General features: G+C 44.1%; 1 protein-coding gene across 3 annotated transcripts in view; it reads left to right on the top strand.

Annotated features, from left to right (window-relative positions):
* Positions 1–17,847, top strand: part of LOC124556838 (constitutive coactivator of peroxisome proliferator-activated receptor gamma-like) — a 721,776-nt gene that overhangs the window by 74,291 nt on the left and 629,638 nt on the right. The window lies entirely within an intron of this gene.

Here is a 17,847-nt window from a genome sequence, read left to right on the forward strand (position 1 = left end):
ATTAAACTGATTAACCGCTCCATCTGGGAAACCCCCCAGCCCTCCCTCCCCTGCCCCATCTGGAAATTGGCGAGAAACACTCAGTCTGTGGTGGAGAGGAAGGATCTAATAATACGAAATTTAAGTCAATGTCAGTTATATAGTAGATGACATACTGTTTATTTATAAAGGTCAGTTTTCGGGGGCTTGGATCTTTCTATTTGGCGGGAAAGATCACATCCAGCAACTACATGTCCTAATTATGTAATTACACTGCTCCAGATTGGATGTGTTGTCTTGTTGGGAAATTTCCCTGTGTGCTCACCTTGATGTGCAAGGATCAACTGAGCTAGTGCACAGTGCCACCACCAGAGGATGTCCCACTCCACACCCCTCGACCCGTCCCCCACCCCTTCCAGAAAAAAATTGGCAGAAAAACACTCAATATGTGCTGGAGAAAAGGGATCTCATGACACGAAATTCAAATTAATGTCAATAATACATTTATGCATATTCTTTACTTAATAAGTTTTCTGGAGACAGGGCTCCCCCATTTGGGTAGAGTTCACATCTGCACTCCCCACCTCACTTCCCATGACGTAATAACTGTAAGCGCCAAAAAATGGGATGAAGTGCGATAAACGAGCCACTGTTCGGGCTCTCGAGCGTGTGTGCGTGCCACGACAAAGATCGAAAACCGCCCAATGTCCTAATTCAGTTCACAATACTAAATGCCACTGACTGTGGACCAGATATCGGTCTCCTTTTATCTCATGACCCCAAACAAAGCATCAAGTGACGGCATGCTGTCGATCAGGAAATTTCAGATTCGCTTCCTGTCTGTCTCTCTCAAGATGCCACTTCCTGTTTGTGTGTCTGAACCAACATCTCCAACCTTGCAGACAGAGGTTTTCACCTCTCCTCATAATACTGTGTTCCTATTGACTAATGCAATTTCGATATCAAAAATAGAGGGAAATAGTCCATTTGCTCTACTCTCTCAAATTAATTGTTCAACAATTTACAAGAGTGAATTAGACCATTTAAAACACCACCATTGTACGATGCTCCATCATAATAAAAACATATTTTCAGGTTTTAAGTATCACATGCAAACAATATGCAAATCACGTTATTACATTTCCAACACGAATAGATCGTAGTGCTAAATGTATCTGAGGTCTTGTATGCACTGACGTTTGAGAACACAAGTACTGCTCTCCACCGAAACCTTTCCATTAAACATACCAGGTGAAAAAATCCAACTGATCACAACAAACACTCATGATTGTGAACAGCGCACCTTGCACCGACTGCCGGGAGCCGCGATCGCGCCCCCCTGCCACCGACAGGGACTTCGCACCATCCCGTGGCCGCCAGTCGGGGGATACCCCCAGACGTATCGACTACGCTGGCAGCTGCACGCCCGTCCCCTGGCATCCACATGCTGTCCCTACTGAGTGCATAGAGAGACTGTTACCAAGTGCTCAACTGATCAATTTACATGGGGGAATAATCGTGCAGTGCAAATACTCATTATTTTGAATCTTCTCACGCAACGCACATCAGCTTCTGTTGCTGCTCACACTGCACACTAGCCACTTCCCTAACCCTCCCCTGCCACAGGCAAGAGCAGACAGGTCGGCGCATTCTTTGCACCTGACCGCACGTCACAGGCAGAGCGAATCCAGGCCTTCTGGTCGCTGACTCTTTGTGACCACTCTTGCAACTGGGAGCAGCACGCTGTGAGTCAAGCAGCAGCTGCAGTTACAGTAGTTCTAACCAATTCCATCCAGACAAAGCCCCCCTCCCCCATTGAAATAATACGAGACAGAGATTTTGTTGACCATACACCTCGAATTTCTCATGCGAAATGTATGTATTTCCTTTTTATACAAGTAATTTTTGAAGACGGAAGAAATCGGGGCATATACTCGTTTCACGTCAATAAAGTATCGTTACTTGTTGTGAAAGTCCTGTAACAGTATGGCATAGGCTATATTTCCTGTTAGTATTCTCTCATCAGTTACAAAAATCGGTTCTAATCAGCTTAATATCTGTTACATCCTGTATCACAGAACTAGAATATTAAACTCGTTCTTGGCTCATGACAGAGTGCTAAGGTCCTCCTCTGTGAAGGATGCATCCTCACTTTCGAACTCCCTTAAAGTAACCAATTTCTTGGCCTTATAAGAAGTCTCTTAAGGTAACAGCACAGAGAAGTTGTAAATACCATGTTTATACTATGTATCACTTTATAAATTCGGTAATAAGTATGATTTTATTATGATGGTCATCTCTCTCTGTCTAGGTAGGAGATAGAAATTTAATTAAAAGACGTCGCCGCAACGAAAAAACACCTTATTACTGCTCCAACTCTGGAAACATATCCGTGGTAACCTACCCATCACTTCCCCCCCCCCCCCCCCCCATTATCAAATTGATAGGTTAATTAGTTAAACTGGTAATGAGAGTCACTTTGCATGGCGAGTAATTCGTATTCAGCACTCAAATTACACTCGCCAGGTTGCTCAAATGGGAATCCCTGGAGGGAAGATGATCTTATCAAGAAACACTATTGAGAACCGACATTTTAAGCTGACTGCAGAAGGAGTCTACTGCTTCCAATATACATTTTGTGTAAAGACCTCGAAGACAAGATAGAAATTACCGCTTGTAAGGAAGCATATAGGCAGTCTTCCCTTGCTCTATATGCTAGTGGAATAGGAAAGGGGGGTAACCTCCGCCACATATCATACGATGGCTTGTGATGTTAGCAAACAGACATAAATGTAAATTAAGTCTACCTATTAAGTTGTCAGTCCATCCATTTATTGGCACACAAAACTCATGGATGAACGTTGTCTTATTTATCCATTTATTAAAACAAAAGACGGAACGTCTGCTGCTGATTGTCTCTCGGTAAAAATCTCCATATTAGCTCCTAATTTTCTTATTGTTGTCACTTCCCAAGACGAATGTGAGAGGTTGTATTATGTTTGTCCACAACACTTACAAGAAGCGCTATAGAACTCACCTCTCAACTCCCCTTTCGTCAGAGTATCGTTTACCTCCAGTTTTCTCACGGATCTTCCAGTCTTCAATATACAGCATTTGAATCCACATCATTTCCATGAATAAGAGCTGTCCCCCGTCAAGTCATAGACCCATGCTAATTCTCACGATATCCAATCTTGTTCTGACAGTGCTGTTCCATTGGTTAGAAGGCTGACAGGTAAAGAGCTATCACAATGAGAAAAATATTGGACTAACGTGCAGGAGGAAATTCACAACCATGCCTCGTATACATGGACTGTACAAAGAAATTAAGAAGTGTAACGCCTTCAGTTCATTAATATCGAATGATGGTCTATAACATATCACTCTGTCCATGCCCTAATCTCGTTTATCATGTTGCTATGATTACTGCGCTAGAAATGCTACAATATAATGGTGTCAGAGTCTTTGCTGATACCACAATCTCCATCCCTCTCCCTCATTATTTTTGTAAAATACAACAGAGTAAAAGAACGAATTGTAAAAACTTCACTAATGTCACCTGGTTGAGAACACAATATGATTTTACCACATCCCTCACTTCCGATACATAGTTTGACATCGACAACATGTGGTGATCCAATTAAATATACATGTATCAGTCCACTGGAGGAGACGATCAGTGATCGAAGACGCTTTGATGGACCTGTGTAAAGTTTTGTCTCCTGTACTGGAGGAAGACCATATGGACTATCAGTCGCAAAGAGAGGGTCATGTGTTGTTTCATAAGCAGTTTGATAGATTGTTTTTTGCTGTTACACATTGGAACAGTATATGACTACAGCTGTATACACAGCCACACATTTTGTTTTTCTACCATGACTTCGAGGCCTTTGTCAGATGTTATATCAAAATCCACATGATTTGATCCATTGGCTCTCTCAGAAAACTGGACAGTGCATCGTGTAAACTACACTGTTCTCACAACACACAGGACAGTTGAAATAAAAGACAGAGGTGGTGATTCTTGTTGACAAAACTGTGGAAAACATTGCAAAGTGCAGAAACTGGAACAGTTTACAGCATTGTGGAGCCTTTCCAAACAGCTGCCTGCAGATGATAACCTCTACATTTAATTTCATCTTCCACAGTGACAGGGTAGCAGATATCTCGATGTTCAATTTCAAAGACACCAAGAGGATTGATTACTCTTATTGCAGCCATGCACGCAATCACTATTTGAGTGCTTACCATCCCTGGAAGGTGTTGCTCCCATCAAGACTCTCTCCATGTGAAACAAGTGTTGTCATTCAATCATTATGTGGTAATCAACAGCATACCAGTGGATGGATGGGATGAAAAATACACATTCAATAGGGGTGAAATACTGTAATAAGCACCACATTTGAAAGTGCGATCAATTTTAGCAATTTTACCTGTTTTTCCATAATTTCAACGCCAACGAGTGACCTGACATCATGCTTCCCAATTTCTGTATCATCACTAAACAGCCTCTCCAGTACTTTGTACCATATACTCAACTGCAAATGTAGATAGATGACTGTGCAGTATGTCCATTCACGGTAAATTCTCAGACATATACACCAAACCATACCAGACAGCGTCCTATACCAATGCAGTTAGGTCAGCTACATATTCTAGTACTTCAATCATAGTGCGGAATTTATGATTACGATTGGCCTGCTTTCGGTATGTGGATGGGAACCACAGAGTATTCTCGAATTCATAAGATAAAGTTGAAGACTGAAAGATCCCCCCCTCCCCCCCCCACCCCCCCACCCCCCGCCCCCACACTGCCTTCGACCAGTCCTACCTGCAACACTGTAGCCAATTTAATTTGCAATTAATCAGAAGTACTATACCTGCTACATACCATGTCTCGTGAGGGAACAAACTGAGCTGAGTCTATAACTGCTGTTTGGTAAAGAGTGTTCCGCACCAGTCTTACGGCACCCATCGTGGTGCATAAGATCTCTCCAGATGCATGCATGTTGAGGAGGTTAGCCCCCTTATTGGTGTAGAGTAAATATGAGTGTGTTGTGATGATAAAACAGACAGTCAAGAAGAAACATGATTTATGCATGGTAGAGCTCCAGGTGGATGTTGTCCAAAGCATTTTACGTAAATCAACTGTGATGTCAATTGTGAGGTGTTGTTCCAGTGTCTGGAGTCAGCACCAAGAAGGTACTGCCAAGAGAGCAATGGTTGTGCAACATAAACACATGTACTCTAAATCTACATGATTCTGCACTTTAACACACTATAATGTTAAAGCCATGTCGTTTCCAACATATTAGTCATGCAGAGTTCAATGCTCTTAGTACCCTAATGCAGGACATCATGTCCAACATGTGACATACATCCACTGTGCAAGTTTTCTATCCCATTCACTATAGTGGCAAACTTTAAGATGATAGATTCTTTGTGATATATGCAAAATATAGCTTTCCAGAGCTATATAGCACTCAGTGCTCACATCTTTTTATGGTTCAGAAAATATGCAATGCTCGAATCGGTCCTCGAAAATGATCACAAGCAATGGAAAATGCATATTATGTCTTAGACATAAAAACTGATCACCGGCAGGCTGCCACAGAGACTATGTCCGAGTCGTTTACTTAAGCTGGCCAATAAAACCAACTGCCCCTGACAATGCTAAGTCTGGCCATCTGCACGATCTGGCAACACTGCTAGATACGGAAGTGTCAGGAGGAAGTGTTGTCTACTTCCGAGATGTAGTTGTGTTGGCTGAGCCCGTGGTCTAGTGGCAGTCACCTTTCGGCATGCTAGCGGCATGGGCGTCTTGTTAACGTCCTCGCCGCACAGCTCACTCACAGAGTTGTGTACATGATTCTGCTGTCTTAGCGTGCTATATTTCTTTCGACTGAGAATGGCTTATGCCCACAGAAAATCGACACTGAAGGTTAGCTTTGCACCAGAGTATATCCGACCAAAAGCACTAGAAATCGAACAGTTTATCAGAGATGAAGTTAAGATTGATTGCAGCGACCTTGTTGGCATCCACATGTCCATAGTAAGCAGTGTGGTATACGTGAAATTCGTAAACAAAAACATATGTGACACAATTCTAAGTGCAACTCGAAGTGGTCTTAAGTTCTGTTACAACTTCTGCACCACTTATTAGAATCAGACACAGTGGCTGCGCCAAAGACTGAGACGGCGTGGAGTTTTACAATTATTTATTGAACTTTCTTTACAATTTCTCCCTCGTCGTCACTGCCGAGCCCTGCAGATTCCTCCGCCTGGCTGCTGCTGTGTAAATTCTCTGACAATACACGCAACGCGCGCCGCTGAATGCACTCGGGAGCCTCAAGCCACCAGTTCTCCGCTGAAGCCAGGATGCCCTGTGCTTGAGATGAACTCGTCGCCGCTCGGCGCCCGGTATGGGCACGTCCACGGAGCCGTGTCGCCGTGAGGTCAGCTGCCGACGCCTGCTGCACTGGCAGCTGGGAAGCCATCAGTCGCGATGTCCGCGAGGTCCCGTCATGGACGGACCATGCGCCGTGGGGGTGGGTTGCTGTGAAGTCCGGGCGTCAGTCCCCAGTGGCGCCTGTGACCAAGACCGTTAGCCATGGTGCCGACCGAACTCGGACCGACCTCTAGAGCTGAAGTTGACATCTGGTGGCGAACGAATGACTCCTGCGAGCTGGAACAGACTTCCGGAATCGTCACCTACGAAGATTGAACATTCGGACACGGGCCACATCCGTCCTCAGATCCGAACTGCTTCCTAATTGCTTCTGTCTGTTGCTGCTTGCCCTCCACTATTTATATCCGGCAGGAGGACGTTTATTACCCTTGGTGGTAGCGTTTTGTTATTACTCCCGCAGTATATGGCAGCGTAACTTAGTGTGCTGGCCTCACTTCTCCTTACTCAGCACTCTCCAGGCTTCGCTCGGCGCTCGGTCTGTGTGCGTCCTTGCGTCATTCTGTTGGTAGACTGCTGCTGTCAGCAAGGCTATCTGTGCCTGCCTACTTCACAACGCCTCGGTCGCCGCCCTGCCTCTGTTTTGCCATTCTCCACTGTGTGAAGCAACGCTTACCACACGTGGCCGCAACAGGTCCGTCACTCTGATGGACACATCGGTGACATAACTGTGGAAAATGTTGGACTTGGACAGCGGATGATACCTGTATTAGAGCTCCCTTTCGAGGTACCTTCAGAGATAGTGGTATCTGCATTCCGTCCATATGGAAAGTTGATTAGTCATATAGTCATACAGCTGAAAAGTGGGTTCAGTTCACTACATACCCAGTTCTGAGTACGACAGATCCACATAGAGCTAACCAACCATGTGCCGTCCTACTTATATGTTGGTGGCTGTTGTGCAATTATTATTTATGATAGCCAGCCGAAGACATGCTTGGGATGTGTCAAAGAAGGACACTCAAGACAATGAGGATCATATTTATCAAGATGTTGCCCTGATGGTTGATTCTGTGGTGAAAGCACCAGTCTGCACCCCGTCGGAGGTACAACCATCCTTCCATGCACAAAATGCTGTGGCAACGACATACCATGGAATACTATCTCACAGTTCTCCGTGAACTCTCAAACCTTGGCCCTCTGTTTAACAGCGGATTGAAATTCAACGTATTAAGGCGAAGATTATTTCTCTTGTGCATCAATGCCTTGAAGGCACAATAGTACGCACAAGATGTCACGATTGTGTACTAGGAGAGCCCCCGTCCATGCATCATATTATCCGAGAGAAGCAGCGGTGTCGGAGAAATCTGGTCAACGCCCTCGACATGCCAGATGGTCGCCGATTGACGTCCCAGAATAACATTGTAAAAGCCTTTGTGGGTCACTACAACCAGTTCTATGCAGCAGGGGACCAGAACATAGCGGTAACGACTGATGTCCTTTCCTTGACGAGTACTGTGGATGAGGCTGCTGCGGAGATTCTCACAGTGACAGTTGCGTCTGATGATGTCGCCGATACCCTTCATAATGGTGGGGCGAATAAAGCCCCAGGTCCAGATGGGTTCCTGCTGGAGTTTTACATACATTCCTTGATGACATGGGCTCATGCTGGACTGCAATGTATGAAGAACTGATGAACCCTGACCTTCCTTTCTCACCCGAATTCGTAGAAGGCTTGCTTATCCCAGTCCCCAAGCCATCGGGAGGTCAGGGATTGGGCATTATCAACCGTTGACCATGTTAAATTGTGACTTCAAGATTTTTACTCGGATTCTTGCCGCACGCCTTCAGCGCGTCATTCCTCCAGTCATGTCTCTGGGTCAAACGTGCTTTGGTAGTGACAGTAACATTCAGATGACACTCAGTGATTATCATGACGCCATAGTCCTGGCCACGACCTGCCGCTGTCACGGTGCCTTAGTGACAGTGGACTTCGACCACGCCTTTGATAGAGTGAGTCATGCCTTTCTAGAAAACGTACTCAGACGGATGGCCTTTCCCTACAGGTTTATACACATCGTCTTGCGGCTCCTCCAAGGTGCCACATCACGAGTGCTGGCCAATGGCCGTGAAGCGGGCCCTATTAATGTCATGCGGTTGGTGGGTCAAGGATGTTGGCTGTCAATGCTGCTTTTCTCCATCGCCCTTGAGCCACTGTTACACGGTTTGAGGAGCCAGCTCAAAGGGTTAACAATGAGGGGGAATGCTTTCATCTGCCGCACCTATTCAGATGACGTGGTGTTCTTGGTTCTATCAGACGATGAAGTGCGAGAGGCACTGGCATGGATCAACCAGTACAGGACTGCTGTGGGCAGCCGTATGAATCTGACGAAATCTAGTGCTATGTCCGTCAGTAGAGGTCTTCCAACAGAGAGTGTGGCTCCATTGCCATTAGTGGACAAGCTCAAATGTTTGGGGATCACCTTCATGCGTGATACACAGCGCATGATCTCATTTAACTACAAACGCCTGCTTCAAGCTATCTGCACTAACGTTCGTGGCAACCTCCTAAGAGCATTGGACATGTTACAAAGGGTGGATTTTGTTAACATACATCGAGTCTCGCGACTGCCCCATTTAGCACAGATTTTACCGATGCCAAATGCAATGGCACACAGACTTCAGGCGGCGTTCGGTTACTTTTTAAGTGCGGGTCTCATCCTCAAAGTCTGCTATGACACGCCGACATTTCCTCCTCGAGATGGCGGCCACGGCCTTGTCATCGTCCAAGCGAGAGCAGCTGCCCCTTATGTAAGTACGATGGTTAAATCGTGGACCCGCCGTCGAACCGGCACCTGTTGCAGTAATCCATATTTCTTCCTCACTCTCACATGTCAGGACCTGTTTCATCGAATACAGTTATGTCCATGCCAACTTGCCTAGTACCAGAAACCCTACCGCACATGATGTTTACCGCCTAATGATGAGAAATCATACTAGGAATGTTGTGGAAAGCTGACATCCTACAATCGCATGGCCCGTGGTTTGGCGTTGTGTGCAACATATTCTCCTTGACAAGAGCACACAGGCGACCTGGTATCTGGTCGTTAATGGAAATTACATGGCAAAACAGCGTCTACATGCCATAAAAATGACAGATTCGCCGCTGGGTCCTCGTTGTCACGAACTTGATACGGACGAAAATCGACTGATGTGTGGATCTTCTGCAGAGGTATGGCAGCTGATTCACGAGATGCTTGCCTTTCTTCTATGTACGGCTCCCCATGCCATTACACTGAAATCTCTTCTGTTCCCAGATGAGACTTACTTCCCACGTATGAAGACCAACACTGTGATCTGGATAAAAGGACTCTCGATCTCTTATTTGTTCCATGAAGGTGATAAGAGTGTTCTTGATGTATGGACGTTCCTGCAAGATTGCTTTACTTTTCTCGTGCACCATTCGCGATACCGTCAGTACTATGCCAACTGTTTGGGTTGTGCCTTCTTCGATCCCCCCTGCAGCTGGGGTGTCCCATGTATGACAAGGTGATTTCACTGAGATTGTGTAATGCCAGGACTCGATCCAGTGTATCGGCAAATGCAATATTCTTCGTTAAGACGTGCCTGGAACATGCCTCACTGCCTTGGGATTCAGTGTGCGGCTACCCACAAGTTGGCGGGATGCGGATGCCATTTTGTCTGTTCTTCCAGGAGGGCGTTTTCTTTAAATTCTGTAATTCCCTTTTTATTGTGTTTGTTATTGATTGTAATTACCCATATTTGTTTTTCGCCTGGAGGGCGTCCTATGTGATCTCAATAAATATATAAAAATAAATAAATAAATAAATTAAAAAAAGTGGTAATCGTCGCGAATTCTAAGTTTATAGTCGCGTGTTCGCGTCCAACAGAATTTTTTTTTTTAACCACATTTAGGCCCACCAGCAATAACAAGTACTTGCAGAAACAATTCCACAGGACAGCTCGTGGCGGCGTCGCGATCAGAACAGCTCACGCTCTAGCGTTTCCTCGCGCTCCAGCATCTACCGGGCAGATGCAACCCGCCACCTGATCTCCGGCGCCGCCCAGGCGAACGCGGCGCGGCGCTTTGTGTGTATGTATCAACTGTCATTTTCGAATTTGAAGTTCTGGTTATCATCTTGCAGTTAAGCATTGGATTTTGCATTCTTGAAAATCATGAACTACGGTTAAACATTGTAAAATTGAGTCGCAAGTGGAAAAAGGTGTAACACAATATTTACTTTTGGTATAACAGAAAGGTGAATACAGAGGAGGCAGCTAGAAAGATTTGAACTGTGTGTGGAGCGAGTGCTTTTGAGAAAAATATGCCAGAAAAAGATATTCTTGTTTCAACAAAGATCGTTCTGGCATGAATGATTTTCCACATTAAGGAAGTCTCGACTACTGATGTATGTGATGGATTACTATTTAACCATCATGCGACATTTGCATTCAGTGGCAAAGTTCAGAAGTTTGGTGTAGGAGTACTGCATGCTCTAATTCTAAACAACAAAAATCAATGGAGTGACTATTATTTAACGTCATCAGGTAGCTCATTGAGCATTCCTACGCAGTACTGTTACTGGTGACAAGTTATGATGCCTTTATCGTTAACTTCCTAAGAAGAAATGAAAGGCTGAGTCCCACCAAAAGATGTAAACTCGAGCAAAGAGTAGTGTGAACACAATATTTTACGTCTGATAGCTCCAAAAGTATGTCTTGCGCTACGAATTCTGCCCTAAGGGGTGTGTACATCACAGCTGGAATTTGTTGCCAACAGCTGAGACACCTTGCGGTCGCAGTGTAAGATGATCGACCAACAAAACAAAATCATGTGTGCTACTGAATGATAAGGCACTCCGTTGATTTGATAAACAAAACTATCAAGAAGATTGATAGGAAAGTCATCTCTCAGGCACTTTTATTGATTGGGAAGACCTCTCTCAAGCACTTGTTCCTCTCATCATATACTAGTAAAATTTTACATTTACCGCTCTTGATCGATCAGTCGTCAAGGCAATTCATTTCTAGTCGAAAATACTCTTCAAACTACACTGATTTAATGACACCGTTAGAACCAGTAGGCTTCTATGGACGTAGAATTTGTAAATTACTTTAACACTGTCAGATTGTTTTAGATATTGTGAAAGAAAATCCTGCAGCTGCTTACTTTCTCTTTGATAATTACTATTATAAACTAACGGGAAACGCAGTTAAAATATTCACTGCACTAATACAAATTAAATTCAGCTTACTAAAGAAACATCACGACTGCAGCATTAAGTATCTGTAAGACGATTGAGCCTATTTTAACACGAATTAGTAGAATATTACCGACTTTGGCTTCGAAAATATCTGTATTTACTTCATGTCCTGTATCATGCGCAGGTATTATGGAAATGTGGCAGTTCATAGATAAAATTATGTATTCACAACAACAAAAAGTATGTCGGAAGAAAACAAAAGTGGCATTATGAATTTTGCAGCACTGTAAGGTTTTTGCTCTGACACTAAGGTGTACTAAAAGTAGCAAGACGAATTTTGCTCGAGCGTTGTCCCTTATTGAGCTTGTATCTGCCTGCTTGTAACTCTGCCGCAAAAGAATTAAAAATCTGGCTTTCAGCGAGTCTTGAAAGGCGAACAAATGCAGCGTGCACCTGACAGGCATGCACATTACGTAGGAGCTAGCGAATAGGTGCGGTGCCTTTGAGTTACTTTCTGGCCCAGTAGCCGCGATGGCAGATAATTCGCAACGTAAGACACGATAATAGTTGTATTTCCCGTGTGAAACGATTTTCGTTGCCTCAAAAGCATTAACTGATATCCTTACGTCACATCTCAAGAGAAAATCACTCACATTATTAAACTGAAATGACACGATAATATCAAGTGAATTTAGCAGGATAGTTCTGTGCCATCAAGGAAGTAACTCGTCGGTCACATTCAATCCCGTGTCCGGCCATCCTGATTTAGGTTTTCCGTGATTTCCCTAAATCGCTTCAGGCAAATGCCGGGATGGTTCCTTTGAAAGGGCACGGCCGATTTCCTTCCCCATCCTTCCCTCAACCGAGCTTGCGCTCCGTCTCTAATGTCCTCGTTGTCGACGGGACATTAAACACTAATCTCCTCCTCCTCGTCGGTCACAGAGTTGCCAAACATATTCTGCACTGTTGCCAAGTTTCAGTTATACTGCCAGGAAGGATACTAGCTGATGTATTCTGTATAGCTTCGTCTCAATGTTGCGTGTGGTAAGGCCCGCAATATCCTCATTATATGTCAATGAGTCTTATTCGCATTTCTGTAAGTAGGTTTAGGGGCTAGAGTGTAATTAGTTGTGATACATCGATGCACTGAATGCAAACTAAATGTCATAAATAAATAACTGCGACAATTGTTTGTGTTTTGCTGTCTTAATCAGACCGAAACCTTGAAAGCGTATTCAGCAGACGCGATTTACAATTTTGGAGCTTCTCCAGTGGTTGAGTTGGCAACGTATCTTTGCTGTACAATATTGTTATCGAGATCACTGTCATTGGTACATTCGCCAGAAGACAGGCATGGTCTGTCTTCTTGTTGTCATGTTTTCTGACGGATATTCTGCCTTCGTTCGAAACTTGAAGATTTAAGGTGAATTCGAATATTCCATATGACGAAAATCTGATGCATATTCTTCCAGCTCTAACATTCAAAAAACAGTTACAATAAGCGACAGAAAAGCGCCTGTGAACCAAGAATTAATAATGCAGTCATAATTAATGGAACCTGAGAAATTCCATCTGTCATCTGATAATTGTGAAAAACTACTTTTTTCATGTGCACAGCACCGCATTATGAACTCAAGGGTTTCATAGGATTCCTATACTTAATTTCGTTGTGATCGTTTTTAGTGACACTAGGGGAGGAGCTAAACCATCTGACTTGAAACATACTTTTCCAGCAGGATTTGAATCTTTGGCTACAGTTGCAGTAGCACGTCCAGTAAGGCATCAAGAATGTGAGCAATCACTCATTGCTGTAGTACAGGCAAGGGCAGAAAGAAGCAGGTTTCTGACAAAGTAAACGAATGGAGACACTGTCGCTGTCAATTATTAAACATGAATTGTTCAGAAAGTTACAATTAAATCTAGTGAAATGAGTAGGTTGATACATCTCCAATCCGGCACTATCACCGAGTTGCCAAACATTTTCCGACAGCACTTAAGATAAAAATGTCTGTGTGTGTGTGTGTGTGTGTGTGTGTGTGTGTGTGTGTGTGTGTGCGCGCGTGCACGCTTTCGGATATTTCCGAAAGAACAGACACTACAAATCGAAATAGACAAAACTTGTTAATCAATTAAATATCGAAGGATGGATGTCCAGGCTATCATGGGCGCTAAAATAGAACAACGGTGTCAGATGAAAATTTGTGCCTGACCAGGTTAGAACCCGGATTCGTAGTGTCTTTTCTTTCGGACATGTCTGGAAGAACAGACACCACACATATATCTATATATAGTGTGTTTCAGGAGGAATAGTAGATATTTTAGCAGGTGGTAGTGCAGACGAATTGCATAAAAAATTACATATAAATGCATCCACTTTTTATTGAGTGCAGAGATACAGCTGTTAGTACTTAACCCTAACAAACTCAAAGCAAAGGCAGATGAGGACGTCCAAAGTTGATTTTCAAAAATTCCCCCACCAACTTCTATGCACATTTGACTTCTCTTGATAACACCACGTGTAGCTCTTCTGAGGTCGTCTTTGCGTTCTTTTATGAGGGCTGCACTATTCATAATCTGAACGAACAAATCGGCTCTCGGGTTTACTTTTTCTTTGTAGACTTCGCCTTTAACCATCCCCACAGGCAAAAATCCAAAGAGATAAGATCCGGGGACCTTGGTGGAAAAGAAAAGTTCCCATATCTGCTGCTCCATCTTCCTGGAAACGTTAGGTTTGGACTGTGTCACCTGAGGACTAAAATGTGCAGGAGCCCCGTCATGCTGGATGAACATACACGTTCTTGTAGCTAAAGGAACCTCTTCCAGTAACGCTGGAAGCTCATTTTCAAGGAAGTGTAGACAACTGGGTCCTGTAAGGACCAACATACGAAACGAAAATGCATTGAACCCAGCTATATGTACTCAATAAAAATTGGACACATGTTATGTGGCATTTTTTCTGCAATTTGTCTATACTACCATCTCCTACAATATTTACTATTCCTCCTGAAACATCCTGTATAATTACTTAACCATAGAGTACCTGTGTAATGTGTCATTCTAGCTGCATAGCTGGGGGTAATATTTGTTAAGCAATTCACTGCAGAATTAATGTAAGACCCGCACGATGATCTCTGTAGTCATACTGTATCATTAGCAGCTCGTGAATGGAGTACTATGTTCGTTAAATTGGATTTCCCAAGCTGATGCCAAATAAAGAGAAGCGATGACGCCACCACACTATCTTTATTTAAGTAGGTAGTCAGCGCTAAATTATGTGCGCCACCACTAACGTTACTGTAAGCAGTTTGATAGCGTAACACCACCACGCCCACTGGAAACATGTACCATTATCATAAGACAGTTGTAACTCTCTGTGATAGCAAATTGCTGATGTTTGTCAAGAACATCAGAAAGCGCCTCGTGAATGTGAAGTTATCAATCCCGCGTCCGGCCATCCTGATTTAGGTTTTCCGTGATTTCCCTAAATCTCTCCAGGCAAATGCCGGGATGGTTCCTTTGAAAGGGCACAGCCGACTTCCTTCCCCGTTCTTCCCTAAGCCTATGAGACCGATGACCTCGCAGTTTGGTCTCTTCTCCCAGAACAACCCAACCCAATGTGAAGTTCCATTTGCATTATGCCTAGGATGGAGAGAATCCTAAATAACAGTTATAGGCTACCCAGCGAAGAGTCCACGTATTGTCTCAAGTTCTTGCGGTTTGATATTAATGCAGTTCCCGATGGTTTCAGACTAACGGGTTCTTTTGGCTATCAGAATACTCATATGGGAATCATCAAAGTGTAATTGCTAGAATGCTCAACTACCTTAATAATACTTCATTCTGGATTGAATACGACTCGGAAAGTGACGTTAATTTGACATTTCCGTCCATCTCCTGACGTCTTAAGGCGGGTCCACACTGCGCCGCGCCGCTGCAGCCCGCGCACTGCTGTAGCACAGTAGGATGCGTCGTCCGCGCCGCGCCGTTCCGAGACACGCACTGTAGTTCCAGCTGGAGCGCGCGCACGTCTGAAGATGGAGCGAGCCAAGATTGTGAGTGCCGCATTTATTGTGCTGTACCATCAGTTAAGGAAGAAGAGGAAGAATCGTCGTCATTGGGTAACCCCAGTGTTAAAGAGTAGGGCATTGTACGGTGGAAATGATCTTTTCAGTGAACTACTTGCAGGCGACAGTGGACAGTTCGAAAACTTTTATCGAATGTCTTTCGAAGACTTCGAATATGTGTTGAAAGTGATCGAACCAGACATAATGAAGAAAGACACAAATTGTAGACGTGCTATGTCTACCAAAGAGAGACTGGCAATAACTTTGCGCTTTCTGGCAACTGGAGATTCCTTTACAAGTGTGATGTATCTGTTCAAATTATCTAAACAAAGTATATCAACGATTGTCATCGAAGTTTGCACCACTCTCAATAATGCACTGAAACCCTTTGTGAAGGTAAGAAGTTATTATTGTTCATTGTCGTTAAATGAAACCATCCTTTTCAAAGGATTTGTAGTTAAGTTATTTGCATAAAGTTGTTACCTGTCCGAAGTCAAATGTTTACAAGGTAAAAGGGGTTGAGGGCTGATAGCATTACATCAAAGAAAGTTCCTTACAAACAGTTATTTATTGACTGCAGTTTTGTTGTTCGTAAAAAAATGGAAATGTCGTGTGGCTAGGGCCTCCCGTCGGGTAGACCGTTCACCTAGTGCAGGTCTTTCGATATGACGCCACTTCGGCGACCTGCGCGTCGATGGGGATGAAATGATGATGATTAGGACAACACAACACCCAGTCCCTGAGCGGAGAAAATTTCCGACCCAGCCGGGAATCGAACCCGGGCCCTTAGGATTGACAGTCTGTCACGCTGACCACTCAGTATGTACGTAAATATCGTACATACGTATGTACGTAAATATCCGCATACAAATAAAAATGTCTGAAACACGTTATTGTTAACAGAATGTGCTTAATCAAATGTATTTATGAAGCACTACAAAAAAGTATATGATGGAGGTTCTTGGAGCAGAGCTGAATCTGGTAGGCAGAGCGAGATAGTCATGTTGTTCATTGCTGCTGCTTGGTTGAGTAGGGACAACCGTTTGATGAGAGACGAGCAGAAGTGACTGGGAGTGACTCGAAGGAGAAGTTGCCAATAGGACTGCATGGGGGAGAGGGGTGGGTGGGGAACAGGACTGCTTTGGGGAGAATGGACGACAGAAGGAGACGAACTATCTGATGTCAGATGATGTGCATACAAATCAGTCTCGGCATCGAAAATCAAATTGTTTATTCTGTGCATTAGCACTGATCACCTGCGGGTGTCAAATTTGCGGAGCTTCATTGCAATATGTTCCCCGAATGTGGAACACTCGTCGGGACGTACATTTCCCACACTTTCCAAAATGCCATAGGCCTTCATGAGCATCGGATCTTCTTTCTTCTTACGTTTACTGGCCGGTTTTTTTGGGGACTGGAAAACCTTTCCCCTGTACGCCATTCCTTCTTCTTTGTTAATAGGAGGTGACTCGCCAGGACTCTCCAGAGTAGTGTCATTTAGATGTAATACTTCTTCGGCGACATTTACCGTAGAATCCTGTTGGTTTTCTTCATCACCAGAACTCTGAAATGAAATATTAGGCTATAATGTATAAGGTTTTACAGTAAATGCCACAACCAGAATTCTATTTCATTATGGTACAGTACGAAGTAATTTCTTTTCCTTTAATTCACTTATACGGCTAAATCGATTCTACAAGTAGCAATATTTCTTGGCGAACTCGGAAATTCCACTAGTGTGACAAGTATGGTGAAATTTGTGAACAATGGTCGGTGGATTGATATCGGATGATTTCTGAAGGCAGACATGATGCCATTGATTGTTAACAAACTCTTATTACAATGTCACGACTGCAGTTTCGGCCGTAAGCCATCGTTAAGTTAAATTTCGAAATACACTCCTGGAAATGGAAAAAAGAACACATTGACACCGGTGTGTCAAACCCACCATACTTGCTCCGGACACTGCGAGAGGGCTGTACAAGCAATGATCACACGCACGGCACAGCGGACACACCAGGAACCGCGGTGTTGGCCGTCGAATGGCGCTAGCTGCGCAGCATTTGTGCACCGCCGCCGTCAGTGTCAGCCAGTTTGCCGTGGCATACGGAGCTCCATCGCAGTCTTCAACACTGGTAGCATGCCGCGACAGCGTGGACGTGAACCGTATGTG

The sequence above is a fragment of the Schistocerca americana genome, chromosome X (assembly GCF_021461395.2).
Source record: "Schistocerca americana isolate TAMUIC-IGC-003095 chromosome X, iqSchAmer2.1, whole genome shotgun sequence".
Taxonomy (NCBI): domain Eukaryota; kingdom Metazoa; phylum Arthropoda; class Insecta; order Orthoptera; family Acrididae; genus Schistocerca; species Schistocerca americana.